Raw genomic sequence first — 23,144 nt, forward strand, 5'->3', positions numbered from 1 at the left:
ATGAGGTTTTATGCTGCATGTCCAGACAAATACACTGTAAAAAAAAAAACAAAAAAAAAAGATTTTTCAAAGTATTACAGTATGTTTTACAAGGAAATACAGCACAATGATGTGGCAATTCGCAACTATTTTATGGATTAGTGGCTAATTTGTATGAATTCGTACAATGTCATTTGTATGTTTTCATACAATTTGCTTATGCCCTAGTGATGGCTATGTTTAGGGGTTCATGACTTTCATGCTTACTTTTTTCTAATAATATTAATAAATGTTTTTGTACAATTCACATGAAATTCATATGAAATTGCCACTTTATAACACTTTTAGAAGATAAGGTTCTATATAGAACCTTAAAAGGTTCTGACAGGTGCTTCATATATGTGACACTGGACCACAAAACCAGTCATAAGTCGCACGGGTATATTTGTAATTATAGCCAACAATACATTGTATGGGTCAAGATTATAGATTTTTCTTTTATGCCAAAAATTATTAGGATATTAATTAAAGACAAAGTCCCTTTAAGACAAGTCGTTGCACTCGGCGGCCATCTTTGAAACGCCTTTCGGCCATGCAAGTGCAGCTCCTATTTCTTTGAATGGGGAAACATCAAATTCTCCCAAGCTGTTTGCCAAGCTTTCGCTTAAATTTCATATTTGAATTCACCAATGAAGTCTGACAACAACTGTCTCATAAATTTTGTTTCTAAACGCTTGAATCAAGACAAAAAAAAATGGTATTTTTCAGGCTGGATCAAGCTAATCCGCAGTCCTAAGTGTGCGTCTCTTTTGTCTTATTTCGGAGGGGTGCGTCTGACTGTTTCTATAGGAACTGGAGCTTCTAATGGCCGCTGCAGTGACACAATCACTTTACCAATCGCGATTGGCTTTTATTTAGAAGGCGGGACTTATTCTGCCATATTGCGCATTGCACTTTCTCCCATTCAAAACAATACATGTGACGCTTCTTGTGTTATTCTATAGTCTTTGGTAAAGATCATGTTCCATGAAGATAAAAATTCCTACTGTAAATATATTTTGTAAAATTTGTAAAATTCCTACTGTAAATATATTAACAAAAAAAAAAAAAAATTGTGAGTGGTTATGCATTGTTTAAGACTTCATTGGACAACTTTAAAGGTGATTTTCTAAATATTTTATTTTATTTTTTAATTTTTTTTGCCCCCTCAGATTTCAGATTTTCAGATAGTTGTATCTCGGCCAAATATTGTCCTGTCCTATCCTAACAAACATCAATGGAAAGCTTATTTATTCAGCTTTCAAAAAATTGACCCTTGTGGTTTTGTGGTCTAGGGTCACATATAGAACTGTAACAATTTTAAAGGCTCAGAGAAGAAGGAGGTGGGAACGGGCGACTGAACAAAATTTTAATCACCAAATAAACAAACAACAAAATGAAAGTAAAGGGGCAGCCCCTCACAGATGACTGCCACATATAAACATAATAAAACACAATGTAAGGCTTGGTCCTCTTTCACACTGTCGCCACTCCTCTTTTTATCCTTCCAGAGATCCTCCATGGGACTCGAGACCGGTGTGGCACGCAGGTGGCGTTTATTAGGACTCACTCCGTTCCCACGGCTCTTGGCCCCACCCTGCTTGCCACAAGAACTTTTTGGGGTTCCCGTCATGGCATCATTTTACGAATTTAGATTTAAGCAATTTTGTATTAATTTTTTACTTATTTTGATTATCATTTTATGAATTAAACAGCTTATAAACATACTTTACCAATATAAAATATTGAAATAACCTGTTAAATAAAAGTATTAAGCAATCATTTAAGACACTACTTATATAGATCCACTTTGGCATAAAGGGTTCTTTAAATTTGAGTCTAGAACCCCAGGGTTCTATATAGAAACCCATAGTTTTCCCATGAGGTCAGGTTGGGAAATACTATTTCAGTTTTCCTATTTCAAAATGTCATGATTAATTCAGTGTGTTACTTGCCTTTTCTTTGTAATTGTTTGTGAAATTTACTAGCAATTTCTGAGTGTAATATTGTCTCTGCTACAAACTTTTTTCAGTGTAGTCGATAAGCTCGCCGCCCTGCCAAAACATGTTCAAAAACCCACATAATAACCAGGTGAAGGGGTCTTAACTTTAACAGACGGTTGCCTGGCAACTTAGTCATTAGACTGTCTTCAAAGCTTTCATCAGGAATCTGGAATTATGTATTGTTAAACACAGTTGTCAAGCGATACTGGATGCTCTTTGATTTGTGAGTCTTCAGAAGCCTCTTCCCTTTTTATGGACGCAATAATAGCAAATCATCACGCTTGCCTTCGGGCTGGCAAATATTTGATTGCTTTTTAGCAATGTTTTCTGGCTAATGAACACAGCAAATAAGATTGTCACATGATTAAAGTTTTAGTTCACATTTAAACTTGATAACGGCTTTAATCTCCTTGTGTTCCAAGAACACTGTGCATTATCCAAATGTAAATGTTTTATTGCCACTCATTTTGAACTTCTAACAGACACAGTAGGCCTATGTCATTCATGGAATTTAATACTCTGCTTTCATGTAGGCATTGCATATAATATTTGCACAGCCATTCGTTCTTTTTTTTTCTTTCTTTTTTTTTATAAATTCTTTCCTGGCTGCATAGCAACTCTCTATTACAAGTAGGGCATTATATCCAAGTCATTATACTTTCTGATTCTAAAAACAGGCCTTTTCCCAAAACAGCATTGCACCCTAGCAAGTACAATCATATCCTTTACAATGTATATCTGTAAATAACTATGGATTTCCATTTTCACTGCATGTGCTGAAGTTTATTGGAATATTTAAATGTGGCCCTAATAGTAGCCTATAACACATGCATTGTGTTAAAAAATATGCATTCAGATTCCTAAGCTAAAGCGATAAGGAGCAAAATAGCAAAAGAAAAACACAATAGTGATTTCATAATTTTCAAAACGAGGAAAAAAATAGAGAGCGATTGATAACGGCAGTCAAAAGAGAGAAAGATTTCATTTTACATTTTACTTCCATAGACGCTGGATTAGAAACACCCTCACAGCAGCGTTAGTTTTTTATTTTAATGCAACGGTAATATAATACTAAGTATAGTATTAAAAATGTACATTTAAAAAAAAAAAATAAAAAATGAAAATATATTTTTTTTTTAAATGCAGGATTTGCGATATTGATGACCGTTAAAACGCGTCATCACAGTCTGTGAAATGGGTCTGTAGCCTATCTGACATTTTTTTTATTAGTGAGAGCAATGGAAATCTTTGTTTGATTGTTGTTTGTTTTTTGAGCAATCCTATGGTGTCGTATATCCGAGTGAAATGGCTTCTCAAACAAGAAAAAATGTAAGGCAGAACTTGATTTTTTCCATGGGGAACAGAGTACCTCAGAGATGACGTGTTTTTGTAAGCCAACCCAGAAGTTAGCAGTGCACAGGTTCCCTCGATCGAAAGCCTATGCATTTTTCCCATAGACTTTTGGAAAATCACAAAAAAATAAGCTCTGTGTTTAACAAAGGGTTATGACACTTACACGTTTTGTCTAACAAGATAATATTTACAAGTTAACACAGCATTTATACATTTTGAAGCCTAAATAAAGTCGTCAGATATAAAAAGCTAACAGTAGGCTATGGACTACAGCACACCATGGTCGCGGATCAACGTCGTCACCACCATGTTTCCTCAAACTTTATTTAAAAACATGCTCACTGATTATGATCTGCGCTGTGTATGAATACTTATCCACTTTTTTTATTTGAAATGCTGTCCAAATATCCTGTTTGTCATGATAACGTCTGAAATCCCCGCCAAAGTAGTCCCCTTTTAGCAACTTGTTAGCAACCGCCGTTTTTAAAACACAATAAAGGTTTAAAAATCACAAGCGGGTTATAACTGGTGTGTTTTATGTCATAGATCAAAATGTGAAAATATTTAGAGGCTTTGTTAACCACAGACCTTATTTCAGGCAATTTAGCAAAAACCCATTCAAAAAACCTATATGGTGCGTCCCAATTCGCGTACTTGTGCACTATTCTATGATGTTTTTAAGTATAAATAGTGCGAGTAGTGCGTTCACACTGAAAGTTCCAAAAAGAAAAAGTACACTTTAAATACCCGGATGATGCACTAAATTAACGGAAAAAACGAAGTGTGGAATGTTGGACACTTCGTGCACTCAACTGTCGCAGCTTTAATTACGTAGCAGATGGGAAGGGAGGATCGGACTCCGTTGTTAAATGACAAAATAACCTCATACAATTCACGCACTACATGGATGAGTGCATAGTGCATAAGTACATAGTGTATAAGTGCATAGTGTATACAGTGTGTCATTTGGGAAGCAACTATAGACTTTAGGGCGATGAAACCGGAAGTCCTAAAATGCTAACTCGCTTCCGGGTTTTGCATACAAAAACACGTAATCTCTGAGGTACTCTGGATTAGAAACACCCTCTCAGCAGCGTTAACGTTAGCGTTAGCGTTATCTTGATACAACGGTAATATAACACTAAGTATAGTGTTAAAATGTACATACATTTAAAAGAAAAAGAACAAATTTGGAAAATGGAAAATGTTTGTTTGTTGTTTGTTTTTGATCAATTAAAGTTGCATAGTCTTTTTTTTAACCTATGGTGTTGTATATCCGAGTGAAATGGCTTCTTGAACAAGAAAAAATGTAGGGCGGGACTTGATTCTTCCACTGGGAATTGTGTGGATTATGATCATATGATCATGATCTCATCTCTATGGATCTCATGTGAGTGACAGGTTGTCCCGCATGTCGCCACAAGAGGGAGGGTAAGTTATTTTGATTAAAGATTATGAGGGCACATGAGTTTAAAAAAAATGCTCATGGATAAATAAGTTATAACAAATACTGCAATATTCCAGAAAAAAAAAGAATGGTCATTTTTTATGTCATAGTGACTTTAAAAAAATGCTGTAGGCTATGTTAGGCTGTTTATTTATGTGGTGAGGAATCGTGTAGCCTAATAAAGGTGATAGGCTATTGTACAGTCAATGGTCATTATAAAAAAAACACTCATTTATATAATTATTTTATTGGCACTAATGTAACGTGACCTCTTATCATAAGAATAAATATTTTACAAACCAAATAAATATTTGTCAGGGTGATAATTTATTTTTATTTGTTTATTTTTAAAATAAAAAATAAATAATTTTAAAAAAGTTATTAGGACTCCCACTTCACGCACGGTAAATTCTGATTAAAACTGATTTTCTGCAAGAGAACTATGTCGCGCAAACTAAAACGCCCCCATTATCATCAATGAAGCTGTCCACGCGCTCTCTTGCAGTGCAAACAGGCTCGTTGCGTCGCGTCGCTCGCAGTGTAGACACGGGGGCGCTCGCTGGCAGCGCGTCTCATTCTGTCGCTGTCTGACCGAAGCGCTTCACACAAACTGCCCAGTGAGTTTAGACTCCGCGGCTCTGCTGCACGTCTCTATCGCTGCGCTCTCACAGTCGTCTGAGAAAGTAGTGGAAGTCATTGGGTCTTTTCTGCGTACGTTAGAGGTAGAGTTCATATAGAAAGCTGCGCTCAAACGGACTATTTCCCTGTTGCGGACAGTAGATATTGGGATTACACGTCACATTTCACAGAACTCACTGACTCTTTGCTTCTTCTCACCTACATGATAAGGAGGAATATTGTGGCACTTCTTTTGGTAAGTAACCTGTTATGCTTTTCTCCATACGAGACTCAGTTGTTCAAATAAGCAAGAAAACGAAATGTAAAGCTTATATATTTGCAGTATACAAATATTGTTTTTGTCGTTCTCGTGTAATGCTTATACAAGAACAAGTGTATGTTTCCTAAGATTTCATTCTGAACATTAACTGTCAAAACATTATTTAGCCTATTTATTTTTCTCTCACACATTAACAAGGAAAACATTGTCGATATCAAAATATATAGGCTATGCTTTCATGTCTGTTTTGTAGAACTTTTGTCGATGAAATCATATTTACCGCGTGGTGGTGCTGCCTCAGAGTAGTTCATAGTCTGACAGAGATCAAGCTTTTGACAGCAATAAAACAATCTCACATCTTAATTCAGTAATCTGCATGAATCGCATGAATATGATTGTTAGCAGAGACAGTAAATAGAAAGCTGCTTTGCTAGTCTGCACGTTGTTATTAGCAGATTCTTCATTTTCTTAATGACTTTTTACTGTATTTTTATAATTTTTAAAATGTTTTTTTTTTCTGTAAATATTATTTTCCTTAACTGAGAGGACCTTACTTCTCTACAATAAATTTACCTGACACATTATTATAACTATTAAATTAAATATAAACTTTTATATTAACTTAAAGAAGCATATTTTAAATTAATATGAAAATACATAAATGACCAGCATTGTAGAAATCATCTAAATCCAGCTGTCAATGGTAACTCATAGGCTACAATATGTGATCTCATGTATGTACTTGTAAGCTGTTCGCAATTTTACAACAATGCATCTCTTTTGTAATTCAATATGCAGTAATCATGTGTAAGGATAAGGAACAATAAACTTTTTTGTAGGTGATTTATATCTGTAATATTTTAAGAGTTGAAGCCCATTCTCATTTATTGGTGTATTTTTATTTATTTCTATTGAGATTGGTTAGATGTTGAAGCTTGATCACTTCCACTGTGATGAAGATACAAGAAAAATGAAGACATTTTCAGAATGACAAAGACTCTTTCATGCCTTTTTATTAATGACTGGCAAGTATTAATGACTGCTACGTTTGATTGTCTCCTGATATTTAAAGGACAATCAATCATAAAGCGTATTTGTTCCAGTTTACCTGATGTCTCACTAACAGCCACATTGAACCACGGCTGATCAAGTCCATTCATTTTACCAATAATTATATATACTACATAAACCCCATCTGTCTTTGATATTCCAGTATTGCGACCTTTGTAGTGTGTCCAAACTGTCGCCACGCTGCTATTATCATCAAACGTATCTCATTTAATCTAATAGAGAATGTGTCAGGTCATTAGGCATAATAGCATCAACTTTGGACATTTACTCAAATGGTCAGCAAATGTCAAATGTGATCTTCTTTTTTTTTAAATCACTCCACTGTATATAACAGAGTAAAATGGAAATGACCATTTGAAGTACTTTGGGAAGCAAATGTGTTTGCTTAATGACTCTGAACACGTTTGGCGTTCCTGAAATTAGTGGTTTACATGGCTTTCCTGTTCCACTGATCTCTCCAGACTGTATTTTAACCATGCTTAATGTATGATGCATTCAAGTGCTGGAAGATATCCAAGTTCCCTTCAGTTTTTCTTTACTTGCTGAAAGGTAGTTGCGCTTCAGCATAGGATACTTTTTTTTTAAGACTAAGCTCAATATAGTGCATGTGTATAGTGTATCACCAGCAGGCTTCTGGAAAAACGTGACCCTAGTCCAGATGGTTAAATTACTTTTAGATCATAGCAGTGCAAGTCCTTTGAGTTCATTCGCCTGCAAAGGCACGGTCGTTAAGGTCCCGTAGGACAAAGCGGCTCGGGAATGTAAAGCAAAAAAAAAAAGTGCTGAATTCTGAAAGAATATGATGAGATACCTTTGGGCAATGAGAGCAGTTCGAATTACAGCGCAGATTCAACACTGAATCTCAGTGGACGTGTAAAAACAGTCCTGAACTTAAAAAAAAAAAAAAAAAACGCCTCTGAGTCGTTGATTTACCTAAACTCTAAACTCTTTAACACTGTAACTGTCCTAAGGCAATAATTTAGTCAACATGAGATCATTGAGTTTAAAGTTTACATCTATACACATTTGCAAATGTCAGCCATTATGCCGTACACTGTTACAATGAAAGTACCTTTATATTAGGAACGCCCTGTAGACGCTTTAGAAATATGAAGACTGACTTTATTCCTCTTTGTAATCCAAGTTATTAGTCTGCCACTGGCCTGCATGTGTTACCAAGGCATCACCAGCTATTGTAAAGTTATTAGTATGCTGTCACTAACACCTGCACATCTTGACAACCCTGAGAGCCTGTTGTTCCACTGACCTCCCCAGTTTTTATTAATACAATCAGTAGCAAATACAATAGCAAAAGGGATCTTAAAGGGATAGTTCATCCAAAACCACTGTATGGCTTTCATCTATTTGGAATAATTATGATTTTTTATGTTTTTGAAATATTATTTTACGCTCAACAAGGCTGCATTTTTTCTGACCAAAAACACAGTCACATGATCTTTAAAGGGTTAGTTCACCCAAAAATAAAAATTCTGTCATTAATTATTCACCCTCATGTCGTTTCAAACCCGTAAGACCTTCATTCATCTTCGGAACACAAATTAAGGTATTTTTGATGACATCCATGAGCATTTTGGCCTCCAAATAGACTGCAACGTTAGTACCGCTTTCAAGGCCCAGAAAGGTAGTAAAGACATAAAATAGTCCATGTGACTACAGTGTTTTCAACCTTAATTCTACTGTATGAAGCAACGAGAATACCTTTTGTGTGCAAAAAAAAACAAAACAACTTTATTCAACAATTTCTTCTCCTCCATGTCACTCTCTTACATTGTTCACGTAGTATAAATACAGCAGCCAATAATGAGTCAGCGTTCTGACATAGAACCCGGAAGCCCTGCACTGAGTTTACTACATGAATAGCGTAGGCGACTGACATGGAAGAGAAGAAGTTGTTGAATAAATTAGTAAATATTCTTTGTTTTTTCGTTGCTTCATAACTTTATCGTTGAACCACTATAGTCACGTGGACTATTTTAATGATGTCTTTACTACCTTTCTGGGCCTTGGAAATGGTAATAACGTTGCAGTCTATTGGAGGCCAAAAAGCTCACGGATTTCATCAAAAATATCTTAATTTGTGTTTCGAAGATGAACGAAGGTCTTACGGGTGTGGAATGACATGAGGGTGAGTCATTAATGACGAATTTTCATTTTTGGGTGAACTATCCCTTTAAGAAATCATTCTAATATTAAAAAAGCTTTTTCAGGTTTGATGATAATAATAACCATTGTTAATAATTGAGCACCAATAATAACTGATATAGAATATTAGAATGACTTCTGAAGGATCATGTGACTGACGTGGAGTAATAGCTTTCCTGTAGCTCAGTGGTTAGAGCATAGCACTAGAAATGCCAAGGTCATGGGTTCAATCCCAGGGATTGCACATACTCAGATACAAATGTATAGTATAATGCAATGTAAGTCGCTTTGGATAAAAGCGTCTGCCAAATGCATAAATGTAAATGTAAATGTAATAGCTATTGAAAATTCAGCTTTGCCATCACAGTTGTAAATTAGTTATTTTAAATTGAAATAATATTTCACAATATTGCTGTTTTACTCTATTTTTGAAAAAGTAAATGCAGCTTTGATGAGCATAAAAGACTTCTTGCAAAAACATTAAAAATCCAAACTTCTGACCGGTAGTGTATACGGGGTATATTGTTGTTTTGGACCCCATTGACTCCCATTGTATGTGCAAAAACAGTTAAAATATCTTCCTTTGTGTTCCACAGAACTCATACAGGTTTGTAACAACACAAGGGTGAATAAATGATGACAATAATCATTTTGGCGTGAACTGTCTCTTTAAATAAGATAATTCCATTCATCATAGTCTTTCGCACACCTTTCATTTCACTGCCAGTGAATTGTGTTTTTCCATTGTTTACGAGTGGTTTTGTCCCTTGTCTATATTTAGCTCCCTGCTTGCCACATCTCCATTCAGGGGTGGTGCTCCGGTACTGATCACAGAACAGTCCTGGCAGTCTTGAGTGGAGAATTCAACAATGGCTACCACTTTATTACCATTGTAGAGTAAGTCAGGCTTAAAGTAACAGCTGGTCTAAAGAGCAAACAGGTCAGGGTTAAATGATGCGCCAACTTATTCAATCGGTAAGATGCTAAAGGGTTGCTGTGGATACGTGCAACACAATCTTGATGGCAAATCAGACAACAATGGAGGAGCGAGTGTAACATGAGGCGTAATTGTCACCTGTAAAAGTTTATTGAGTTTGCTGTAGTACATTAGATAACTGTGTTGTATGAAAACATGAGCTCTTATGTCAGGACAGGGTAAGCTGAGGTTGGTCTGATGTGGTTGTAATTCTTATAATTATCACTGATTATAATTTGCCTGACTGTAAATTCAAATTCTTGCTCTTGATGTTGATGATTATTTTAATTGCAGTTGTTTGGTTTCCATAAACATTATGTGCTGCGTCCTCCAGGCTTTCGATTCTTTTTTTAGAAATTGGCAATTGAGATTGATGTGAACAGGATGGGTTATATTGTTAAGTCACCATGAAATCAAAATTAACTATTCTTTTTTAAATGGAATATTGCAGTATGTATTACAAATGATTTAACTATGCACAGCATTATTTTTTCAAGGCAAGGTTTTCTCAAAAGTTATGAACAAACATTCTTACAGTAAAATTAATAGAATGTTCATTCAAAGATATCTTGTCTTTAATAACATTCTCAAAAAGGTTAGCACAAAAATGTTATTTATACATCATTCACTGAACATTTTGTATCTAAAACGAGACATTCATCTAATGGTTTTTAAATGTACAGAATGTTCAGAGAACATTCAAAAATACTGATGTTTGATGAATTATAAAATTGAATGTTCTCTTAATGTTCGCATATACAAGAAAAAAAATTAAAACATTTTAAAAATTGGACATTTAAAAATGTTCAGAAATAACATTTTCATAACTTAAAGGGAACCTATTCATATTTTTGTTAGCTAGGAATAGGGAAGAAAAGACTATCGCAACTTCCGTTTCATGCCGACTTTAAAGTGACAGTTCACCCAAAAATGAAAATTCTGTCATCATTTACTCATCCTCAAGTTGTTCCAAACCTGTATACATTTCTTTGTTCTGCTGTACACAAAGGAAGATATTTGGAAGAATGTTTGTAACCAAGCAGACTTCGCCCCCCATTGACTACCATGCTGTTTTTTTCCTACTATGGTAGTCAATGGGGGGCGAGATCTGCCTTGGTGAACTATCCCTTTAAATTAGCAGCATCTTTAGTTTGATTCAGAGTTGTTCATAATAAATCTTTCAGCCTACAAATCTGAAACAAGTAGAGGTTTGTGCTGCATACAGATTTTTTTGTGAACGTACAGTCCACAAGAGAGACTCTTTTATCATACTAGAATAGTTCATTCGATCTGCAGCGTTGCCAGATTGGAACAGGACTAGAGTAATATGGACTGCTTTGAAATGCTTCTGTTCTGCAGGTGGATGCCAATGCTTTCAGGCTGATTTTTTGAGTTTTACAAAGAAAGAAAGCTGGTTTGAATGTGTCTCGAGTGAGCTCTTTAATGCTCTCTGCTTCAGTGGAAACAGATATGCCCACACATCAGTGCAGATTAGCACCATCTCTCCACACTGGCTGATATGTTTACTTAGTCCTAAAACCACAAAACCTCATTACCCTTCTTTCACTGTCATTTTAAACCCCAATCCTTATATTTAGCCCTGACTCACTGTATGTAAAATTTCACATTGACAAATCCCCCCAGTCCCTGCGTTTCCGCTCTGTGCCTGTATGAAAGACTTGTTTCTTTTTTGTGCATTTAAATAAGGACAGCACTTCAGCAGCACTAATAGAGGTCCAGTTTATAATCCCATCAGACCTCAGGGTGTTATTTTTAGGAAAGACTTGGAGAGCATCCTGTTTATGTTTGAAACATTGGACCTTGTGTTCTTTGAGAATAAAGGATGAGAGCCAGATCAGGAGTTTTTTTTCTTTTTTTCTTTCCTACAGCTTATTAATGTGATGCCATTCCACCGGCGGTTCCTCTTCGAGCTGAATCATGAGTTGTCAGTCTTCTGAAAATGATTTTCCATGCTTTCTAGGCCCGGTTTAACAGGCTCGTAATTTTTATGCGGGTGAATGACGTTACAAAATGAGTGAAAGGGATGTTTGAGTGATTCTGAGTATGTTTCAGAGAGAGTTTATGGGGACACCAAACTGCCTTGAAGATTTCTGAAGACCTTTAATCAAATCGCTGACATGTAAATGAGGATGGTTGACGTTTGTTGTAAAAATGTATGGATTTATTTTTGTGGTCCATTTATGTAGAGCTATTAGGACATCCTTCTTGATGTGTAAATTTGTATATGTGGTCTTTGAATTATGGCATACTAAATTTAATGGAGCATAAATTAATAGTCAGTGAACTAGATTGATGGTCACATCATGTTCATCTTTTCTAAATGACTCTAAGTCTTCACATTTAGTTTTTTAAGTGCTAATGACAACAGAAATAAAATTAAATCATAGGTGAAAATTGCTGCATTTTAATGGTTTAAAGGTTTATAAACAGTATAAACAGTGATTAACCGATATCACGCAGGCTAATTTAATGACGCATAATTACCTTTTTTTTATATTTGCCTTTTGTTTTGTGGTCAGACAAATTTTTATTTTGAGTAGTTAAATGTTGTTTTACTGCAATCAATTGTATGCATAATTTATGTTAAAATTGCAGTAAATCATAAATTGCCATTATATTGGCTGCTGGTCACAGTCTTGTTTAAAAAAAAAAAAAAAAAAAAAAAATATATATATATATATATATATATATAGTAACGAGGTCATCGGGAAGAAGGAGGCGGGAACCGGCGAACATTCAACAAAACTTCAATCTCAAAATAAACAAACACGTCTGCCGGCCACACAAACATAATAAAACATAAAATAAAGTCCAGGCCTGGTCCTCTCTCGTCCTTCACTGTAGTTGCTCCTCCTTTTATGCCTCCGGAGCTCTTCCGTGAGAGACTCGAGGCCGGCACGCCTCGCAGGTGACGCTCATTATCACTCGCGTCACCGGCCTCGCGCCATTCCCTCACGGCTCTCGCCCGCCCTGCTCGTCACACATATATATATATATATATATATATATATATATATATATATATAAAAACAAAAATGAACACTTTTGTTTTTGCCTTTTTCATGACCTGAACTCAAAGATCTAAGACTTTTTCTATGTACACAAAAGGCCTTTTTCTCTCAAATATTGCTCACAAATCTTTCTAAATCTGTGTTAGTGAGCACTTCTCCTTTGTCGAGATAATCCATCCACCTCACAGGTGTGGCATATCAAGATGCCGATTAGACAGCATGATTATTGCACAGGTGTGCCTTAGGCTGGACACAATAAAAGGCCACTCTAAAATGTGCAGTTTTATCACACAGCACAATGCCACAGATGTTGCAAGTTTTGAGGAAGCGTGCAATTGGCTATGTTCATTTCACTACCATAAGCCGTCTCCAAAGGCGTTTCAGAGAATTTGGCAGTACATCCAACCGGCCTCACAACCGCAGACCACGTGTAACCACACCAGCCCAGGACCTCCACATCCAGCATCCTCACCTCCAAGATCGTCTGAGAGCAGCCACCCGGACAGCTGCTGCAACAATCGGTTTGCATAACCAAAGAATTTCTGCACAAACTGTCAGAAACCGTCTCAGGGAAGCTCATCTGCATGCTCGTCGTCCTCATCAGGGTCTCGACCTGACTGCAGTTCGTCGTTGTAACTGACTTGAGTGGGCAAATGCTCACATTCGATGGCATCTGGCACTTTTGAGAGGTGTTCTCTTCACGGATGAATCATGGTTTTCACTGTACAGAGCAGATGGCAGACCGCGTGTATGGCGTTGTGTGGGTGAGCGGTTTGCTGATGTCAGCGTTGTGTGATCTAGTGGCCCATGGTGGTTATGGTATGGGCAGGTGTATGTTATGGACAACAAACACAGGTGCATTTTATTGATGCCATTTTGAATGCACAGAGATACCGTGACGAGATCCTGAGGCCCATTGTTGTGCCATTCATCCACGACCATCACCTCATGTTGCAGCATGATAATGCACAGCCCCATGTTGCAAGGATCTGTACACAATTCCTGGAAGCTGAAAACATCCCAGTTCTTGCATAGCCAGCATACTCACCGGACATGTCTCCCATTGAGCATGTTTGGGATGCTCTGGATCGGCATATACGACAGCGTGTTCCAGTTCCTGCCAATATCCAGCAACTTCCCACAGCCATTGAAGAGGAGTGGACCAACATTCCACAGGCCACAATCAACAACCTGATCAACTCTATGCGAAGGAGATGTGTTGCACTGTGTTAGTCAAATGGTGGTCACACCAGATACTGACTGGTTTTCAGACCCCCCTGCACATTTTAGAGTGGCCTTTTATTGTGTCCAGCCTAAGGCACACCTGTGCAATAATCATGCTGTCTAATCAGGATCTTGATATGTCACACCTGTGAGGTGGATGGATTATCTCAGCAAAGTGCTCACTAACACAGATTTAGACAGATTTGTGAGCAATATTTGAGAGAAATAGGCCTTTTGTGTACATAGAAAAAGTCTTAGATCTTTGAGTTCAGCTCATGAAAAATGAAAACAAAAACAAAAGTGTTGCGTCTATCTATCTATCTATCTATCTATCTATCTATCTATCTATCTATCTATCTATCTATCTATCTATCTATCTATCTATCTATCTATCTATCTATCTATCTATCTATCTATCTATCTATCTATCTATCTATCTATCTATCTATCTATCATGAAAAATGAAAACAAAAACAAAAGTGTTGCGTCTATCTATCTATCTATCTATCTACAGTATCTGTCTATCTATCTATCTATCTATATTATATATATATATATATATATATATATATATATATATATATATATATATATATATATATATATATATATATATATATAATATACACACACACACAGCTGGGTGGATTACTTATGAATTGCAATTAGTAACCAATTACAAATTACATGACAAAATTTGTAATCAGAATTAATTTTTTAGGTATAATATGTCACAGTTTACTTTCCTTACATAAATGAACTATAGTGTCCTGCACCCACTAGTAAAAATATATCAAAAATTATATTGTGTCTGAATATTTTTTGACTCTATATATATATATATATATATATACATATATATATATATATATATATATATATAAATATATATATATATATATATATATATATGCTTTCTCAGATATACCATATATAATTGCAATTGAAAAAAAGATAGTATTAGACCATTAATAAAACTGACATAAATGAAAACTTTATCCCACTTAAATCGTCCATTTGCAGGACTTTAAACTCTCTGGGCTCTCCATATGGTCTGTTTTACAGAAAAGCCTCAGCCTCTTTTGTAATGCAGTGCAAGTGTGTCTGATGGATTCTAACAGCATTGTGGCTGTAGACTGAGTGGAGAGTGCGATGCAGATAGCGAGAGAGCACTTAATATGTATTTAGGGCTTTTTTCCAATAGAGCTGTAGTCTACTGCCTCCCCTGCTGCTCTGAAAGCTTGTGTCAGGCTGCGAACAGCATCCATCTCTGTCTGGGGTCCTGAAAATGTGGCAGAGCAGATAGAGGGTGTAGATTGATTCCTGAAGCCAGGGGTTTGCTTCAGGGTGAAGGAGGTCTGCGTCTAAAAAGAGGTTTTAATAAGTCGCCTTGGAAGGTGGTCTGTGTGGTTCGGCTCCACAGCTTTTGTTTTAACACTACGTGATTCTCTCGCTTGCTGTTGCTGTGGACTGGAGAGTGAGACACGGGTGCCTATGGTTTTGTGTTAGTTCTGTTTTCTGCTTTCTGCACAGATAGTTTGTCAATGTTATGTGAAAACTGTAAATGAAGTGTTTGCATACAAGCTCAGACTTGCATGTGTGATATCAAGTTTGTTACTCGGTTTCTTAATTATGTACTTAGCCTAATATTACCGTCTTCATTTTAAACTTTCTGAAATAAAATATTATTGCATTATCTGTACCTGATTAATATGCATTTTGTGATGCACCATTCCCACATTTTCGTTACCGATATTGATTCTGATTAGGGCTGCACGATATATCGCATGAGATTGTCACGCGCAATTCATCAATAAAGCCGGTTCCCTGATTACCGCTAAATCGCCATCACCTGCTTTCAAATGGAGCGGCATTTAATAGACAGAGCCGTAGTTCAATGAAAAGCCACGCAATATCGCGTTCATATCGCAGATGAATCGCCTTCGATAATGAACGCGATATTGCGTGGCTTTTCAGTGATCTACGGCTCTGTCTATTAAATGCCGCTCCATTTGAAAGCAGGTGATGGAGATTTAACGGTAATCAGGGAACCGGCTTTACTGACGAAATGCGCGTGACAATCTCATGCGATATATCGTGCAGCCCTAATTCTGATACCAGTTTCTTTTTTCATTCTCTTTAGAAAGAAACTATGGAAGCTTGTTTCTGCCATGAAACAAAAAATAAAAAAAATGTAACTGCAACTTTTTATCTTACAATTCTGACTTTTTTTTTTTTGCAATTGTGAGTTTATATCTCACAATTCAGACTTTATATCTCACAATAAAGTCAGAATTGCGTGATATAAAATCAGAATTGTGAGATATAAAGTCAGAATTGTGAGATATAAAGTAAGAATTACGTGATTTAAAGTTAGAATTGCATAATATAAAGTCAGAATTGTGAGTTTTAAAGTCAGAATTACGTGATTTAAAGTTAGAATTGCATAATATAAAGTCAGAATTGTGTGTTATAAAGTCAGAATTGCATGATATAAAGTCAGAATTGTGAGATATAAAGTCAGAATTGTGAGATATAAAGTCAGAATTGTGAGAAATAAAGTCAGAATTATGAGTTTTAAAGTAAGAATTACGTGATTTAAAGTTAGAATTGCATAATATAAAGTCAGAATTGTGAGTTTTAAAGTCAGAATTACGTGATTTAAAGTTAGAATTGCATAATATAAAGTCAGAATTGTGTGTTATAAAGTCAGAATTGCATGATATAAAGTCAGAATTATGAGATATAAAGTCAGAATTATGAGTTTTAAAGTCAGAATTGCATGATATAAAGTCAGAATTGAGATATAGTCATAATTGTGTAATATAAAGTCAGAATTGTGAGTTTTAGTCAGAATTTTGAGTTTTAAAGTCAGAAATGTATAATATAAAGTCAGAATTGTGTAATATAAAGTCAGAATTGCGAGAAATAAAGTCAGAATTGTGAATTATAAAGTCAGAATTGCATGATATAAAGTCAGAATTGTGAGATATAGTCAGAATTGTGAGTTTTAAAGCCAGAATTGCGTGATATAAAGTCAGAATTGTGAGTTTTATAAAGTTAGAATTGTGAGATACAAACTCGAAATTGCATGTTATAATGTCCAATTGTGAGGGAAAAAAAGAAAATGTACCTCAGTATAGCAATATTTTTTATTTAATTTTCATGTAAATATTCATATTTCCTCTAAATCACTGTAAACATAAAGTGAACAGAAGTGCAATCTTAATTCAAATCAGCGATTATAAATTACTTATTATAAATTAATTATTATTTGTTTTGTTTGTGCATTTTTATAATCCTGACATATGTGACAATGTATTGCACAAATTAAATCTAAACCAATATAACAGCATTTTATGGACTTGTTTTTTTTTTTTTTTGGACCAGTGTTAGTTTAGTATTTTATGTGCTATTTATTAATATTTTAAATTGAATTTATTCATTTTTTAAACATTTCTATTTCTTTATTTGTATTCGATTTTTAGTTTATTTTAGAACTCAAATGTATTTATTTCAGTTAGTTGCTATGACAGGATTTCTAATTTCCATTTAAGTTATGAAAAGGCAAGTAGGATGGGTAGAGTCAGCCAGTGATGCAAGCTGAACTTAAACTTGTGTCCTTATGGCACAATGTGTCAGCATATGCGCGCTAACCTTTAAGCTAGGGCATCAGGGTGCCGTCTATGTGCTTTTCAAGTGAGAGGATGACTCAAACTCTGCATTTTGCTTTCTTGACATCTGATATTTGTGATGTGTCGGCACTGTTCATCTGTGCTATCCAAATCTGAGGAAGCATCAGGGGACTTGACATCTTCCCTGACAGGTGAGAATCCGCAAGCTCAAAAGATGCAGTGAAGTCAGACGGGATGTGACAGAAGAAAGAGAAAAAACATAACTGCTGTCCTTTACTTCATATAAAACATCCAACAGAGAGAATTTAATAGCTATGAGGAGTATTTTAAATATGTCTTTAGTCTGATAGTGTGTTGCAAAAGTAAAAGCTGTTTTGTTGTGAAGGCCTTTTATTGTAAGTGAAAGGATGTACTGTAAATGTGTGCAGATAATAACAAACAAAGCCACAAGGTCACAGTAGAAGTGTGGGCAACTGGGCATGCAGAAAATCCCTGCTGTATCAATAAACAGCTTGATTTTATGGAAACCGAGCTCTTTCTAATCAATACAAAACCTCCCAAGTCCTGCTTAAAGCATCGAGCGGCTCCCTGAGAAGATGTACCGCATGGCTCTCCGGCGACTGATGGGGCTGCGCAGCTGCGTGCAACGCAATTTAAACGTGTCGACTGGCTCCTCTCAGATGGATGGTTGTTCATGTGGACTATATGAAAGGATCAATAGGAGATTTGCTCTTACTAGAGGCGTGCGTCATTTATATTTAAAGTCTTAAAATTGTTTTCAAGTGATCTCTTTCCAGATATATGTCTCAGTGAGGGGCCCCAGAATGAGTTAAGAAGGGGGGAGTGGGAGACAGACAAACAGTTCACAGCGTGAAGCGAGTGGGTGTGAATCCCCCTCTAGCAGACACTGACAGCTTCCAGCCTACTGAGAGGAGCCCACTGAAACTACACCAATCAGAGAATAGCAAGCATGTTTACAAATGAGAGAATATTTGTAGCAAGCATGTTTATTTGGTATCTATCTATCTATCTATCTATCTATCTATCTATCTATCTATCTATCTATCTATCTATCTATCTATCTATCTATCTATCTATCTATCTATCTATCTATCTATCTATCTATCTATCTATCTATCATCTGTCTGTGTAACATCTGTCTTATTCTTTCTTTCTATCTATCTGTCTATCTGTCATCTATCTGTCTGTCTATCTATGTATTGTTTGTCTGTTATTCTATCTATCTGTCTGTCTATCTATCTATCTATCTATCTATCTATCTATCTATCAATCAATCTATCATCTGTCTGTCTGTCTGTCTGTTTGTCTAACGTCTGTCTTATTCTTTCTTTCTATCTATCTGTCTATCGATCATCTGTCTGTCTGTCTATCTGTCTGTCTATCTATGTATCTATCCATCTATGTAGCATCTATCTATCTATCTATCTATCTATCTATCTATCTATCTATCTATCTATCTATCTATCTATCTATCTATCTATCTATCTATCTGTCTGTCTGTCTGTCTGTCTGTCTGTCTGTCTGTCTGTCTGTCTGTCTGTCTGTCTGTCTGTCTATTTATATATCTATCTATCTATCATCTGTCTGTCTGTCTGTCTGTCTAACGTCTGTCTTATTCTTTCTTTCTATCTATCTGTCTATCTGTCATCTATCTGTCTGTCTATCTATCTATCTATCTATCTATCTATCTATCTATCTATCTATCCATCTATGTAACATCTATCTATCTATATATCTATCTATATATCTATCTATGTAACATATCTATCTATCTATGTAACGTATCTATCTATCTATCTATCTATCTATCTATCTATCTATCTATCTATCTATCTATCTATCTATCTATCTATCTATCTAACATCTGTCTGTTATTCTTTCTGTCTTAATCTATCTATCTATCTATCTATCTATCTATCTATCTATCTATCTATCTATCTATCTATCTATCTATCTATCTATCTATCTATCTATCTATCTATCTATCTATCTATCATCTGTCTGTCTGTGTAACATCTGTCTTATTCTTTCTTTCTATCTATCTGTCTATCTGTCATCTATCTGTCTGTCTATCTATGTATTGTTTGTCTGTTATTCTATCTATCTGTCTGTCTATCTATCTATCTATCTATCTATCTATCTATCTATCTATCTATCTATCTATCTATCTATCTATCTATCTATCTATCAATCAATCTATCATCTGTCTGTCTGTCTGTCTGTTTGTCTAACGTCTGTCTTATTCTTTCTTTCTATCTATCTGTCTATCGATCATCTGTCTGTCTGTCTATCTGTCTGTCTATCTATGTATCTATCCATCTATGTAGCATCTATCTATCTATCTATCTATCTATCTATCTATCTATCTATCTATCTATCTATCTATCTATCTATCTATCTATCTATCTATCTATCAATCAATCTATCATCTGTCTGTCTGTCTATCTGTCTGTCTATCTATGTATCTATCCATCTATGTAGCATCTATCTATCTATCTATCTATCTATATATCTATCTATCTATCTATCTATCTATCTATCTATCTATCTATCTATCTATCTATCTATCTATCTATCTATCTATCTATCTATCTATCTATCTATCTATCTATCTATCTATCTATCTATCTATCTATCATCTGTCTGTCTGTCTGTTTGTCTAACGTCTGTCTTATTCTTTCTTTCTATCTATCTGTCTATCTGTCATCTATCTGTCTGTCTATCTATCTATCTATCCATCTATGTAACATCTATCTATCTATATATCTATCTATATATCTATCTATGTAACATATCTATCTATCTATGTAACGTATCTATCTATCTATCTATCTATCTATCTATCTATCTATCTATCTATCTATCTATCTATCTATCTATCTATCTATCTATCTATCTATCTATCTATCTATCATCTGTCTGTCTGTCTAACGTCTGTCTTATTCTTTCTTTCTATCTATCGGTCTATCTATCATCTGTGTCTGTCTGTCTATCTATCTATGTAACGTCTATCTATCTATCTATCTATCTATCTATCTATCTATCTATCTATCTATCTATCTATCTATCTATCTATCTATCTATCTATCTATCTATCTATCTATCTATCTATCTATCTATCCAACCATCCAACCATCCATCCATCCATCTCTCTATCTGTCTGTCTGTCTGTCTATATATCAAACAAATGCTCATCTCAGATAATCTCACCCTAATTTCTTAAAATAGTCTTCATAACTGGTGACGCATTATAATTAATTACCAGCCCAACATTTGTCGGTTTAGAAAACAAATCAGTTTCAAATCTTTTGTAAATGAAAGGAAAGCTCTAGCATCCCACTTATGTGTAGAGGAATTTCATCTTCCTCTCCTTCATTATGGGTTTATATATACAATATGACTCTTTCATACAGTATCAATCAATATTTTAGATACATTTGAAAGTCTCTTTCCACCTGTTTTCCCAAACATTTATTAATTTATTTATTTCTCTCTCTCTCTCCACCTGTTGCATTTACCTCAATCTGGCTTAATGATGTACCAAAGTAATACTTAAAAGCTAATTGCTTTGAAAGGTTACTCTGATAATGATGGTTGTTTATGCGGAAGGAGGCACTTTTTATTTTTTCTCCCTTTCAGACTTTTTCAGACCTATTTTTTTCTGGAAACAAATGATGTAACTCCGTTTTCATGTCCAGTGTGATTTAAACATCAGAGGAGTGTTTAGGATGTCAGCCTACTCTGGCATTCATGAAGTGATTCACTCACTGACCTAAATGTCCACATTAAAGAACAATTCAAATACATGATAAGCAACTACATCAATCCCACTATCCATCCTTTTTTATTTCCTTCCTTACTTTGTCCTTCTTTCCTTCCTTCCATCCATCCTTTTTTTCCAACTAAGGTCACAAGTTCCGTCGTTACCAACATAGTTCAACGATTTGGTGTTTTCCTGAAACCATAGTTCTAACAAACGTTCAGAAACAGCATTGCAAACTACAGAAACTACAGCTCTCAAACTGTGGTTAGAATTATGAGTTAGATTGTTGCACAGGAAGCGCACTACTGTTTGATACAGTCTAAACATATATGATCAGTTATAAAAAGTCAAATTTCAATAGCCAGTGTTTGGTTGCATCAAATGGATGAAACAACTCCCAATACTTATGATTTAACAAATTGTATTACTTGACGTAATCCGTCTGACATCAGTGTTCAATGTTTTATGACAACTCACTCTCTCTCTTTTTTTTTTCTGGTCCATGCTAAGATTGTACACGTTTACCTGTGGGGACGCCTTACAGTCAAGTGGGGTGACAGTTCAAATGTGCTATTTCATTTGTATTCACTTTGGATAAATGTCACTGGAGGAGGGCTAGTTAGCTGGAAAATTACCCTACCTGTTGACCTACAGTTCCTGCTGTGAAACAATCGGCATGCTGTTACTTCCTCTGTCCGACTTTCATTTACGTTTTTGTTTCTTTTCCACCCTGTGCTCATTTCAAAAGAGACAAATTCTGCTTGCAAGAGAATACTAAGTTAGAAAAAAAGAAGAACAGAAATCACCTGTTGTGCTTAAAACGTCCAATTTTGCCTAGTGGGCTATTAAGCCCTTAGCCCTCTTGCCTGCATGATTATAATATCAACAGGCATCCTTTCTGTGAATAGTGTTGAATAAGACTGAATGAATTATGGCGAGATCTGAACCCTGCAGCGCTCTAACACACTTTCCCTTCCAGTACAGAACAAACATCTGTTTTGTGATGAATAAAGCAACATTTTATAAACTAACATTTCAGACTCTACACCTCCACACCCTTCCTTCCCAGCTAGCACACACATACTCACAAATCATGGTTGCTAAATGGTTTTAGATGTTAAGCTGACAGAGATGACAGTGCCCTTGAGCAATTATTCAGAGTTATAAAAAGACACACTTGTTCCTTGAAACTCACTCGACCCCTGAGGTCTGCATTCTCGCACTCCCCCATTTCACCTGCTGACCTTTTGACGGGTCTCACAGCAGTTTTCATCCATTCGTTCTCTTCTGACAGCACATAAACCGTGAGCTCAACCCTGACATCCCTGAAAGCTGCCCTTCAAATGGCATGACCCAGACTCAATTAATAGTCAAAAATAAATTCTATTCCAAACCTAGCAAGCCGTCACTTGTTCTTGTCACTTGTATAGAACATACTGCTTATGCAAAGTGCATGAGAGACTGGACTTGCAGCTAATTTGAATGGAGTTTGACATTAGCATGTCAATAATATATAGCATACAAATACATAGCGCACATA

At 35.6% G+C, this 23,144-nt stretch overlaps 1 protein-coding gene across 2 annotated transcripts in view; it reads left to right on the top strand.

Moving 5' to 3' along the window:
- Window positions 1-5,431: 5,431 nt before the first annotated feature.
- The window catches only part of sema5a (sema domain, seven thrombospondin repeats (type 1 and type 1-like), transmembrane domain (TM) and short cytoplasmic domain, (semaphorin) 5A), a 180,289-nt gene continuing 162,576 nt past the window's right edge, over window positions 5,432-23,144 (top strand). The window contains exon 1 of one of the 2 annotated variants that reach the window (XM_067377842.1): window positions 5,432-5,695. The gene's annotated coding sequence lies outside the window, so the exon portion shown is untranslated. Of the gene's footprint in view, window positions 5,696-8,859; window positions 8,937-23,144 lie in introns of those variants that run through there. The other variant, XM_067377843.1, reaches the window with a different exon arrangement.

Source organism: Chanodichthys erythropterus, chromosome 23 (genome assembly GCF_024489055.1).
Source record: "Chanodichthys erythropterus isolate Z2021 chromosome 23, ASM2448905v1, whole genome shotgun sequence".
NCBI lineage: Eukaryota > Metazoa > Chordata > Actinopteri > Cypriniformes > Xenocyprididae > Chanodichthys > Chanodichthys erythropterus.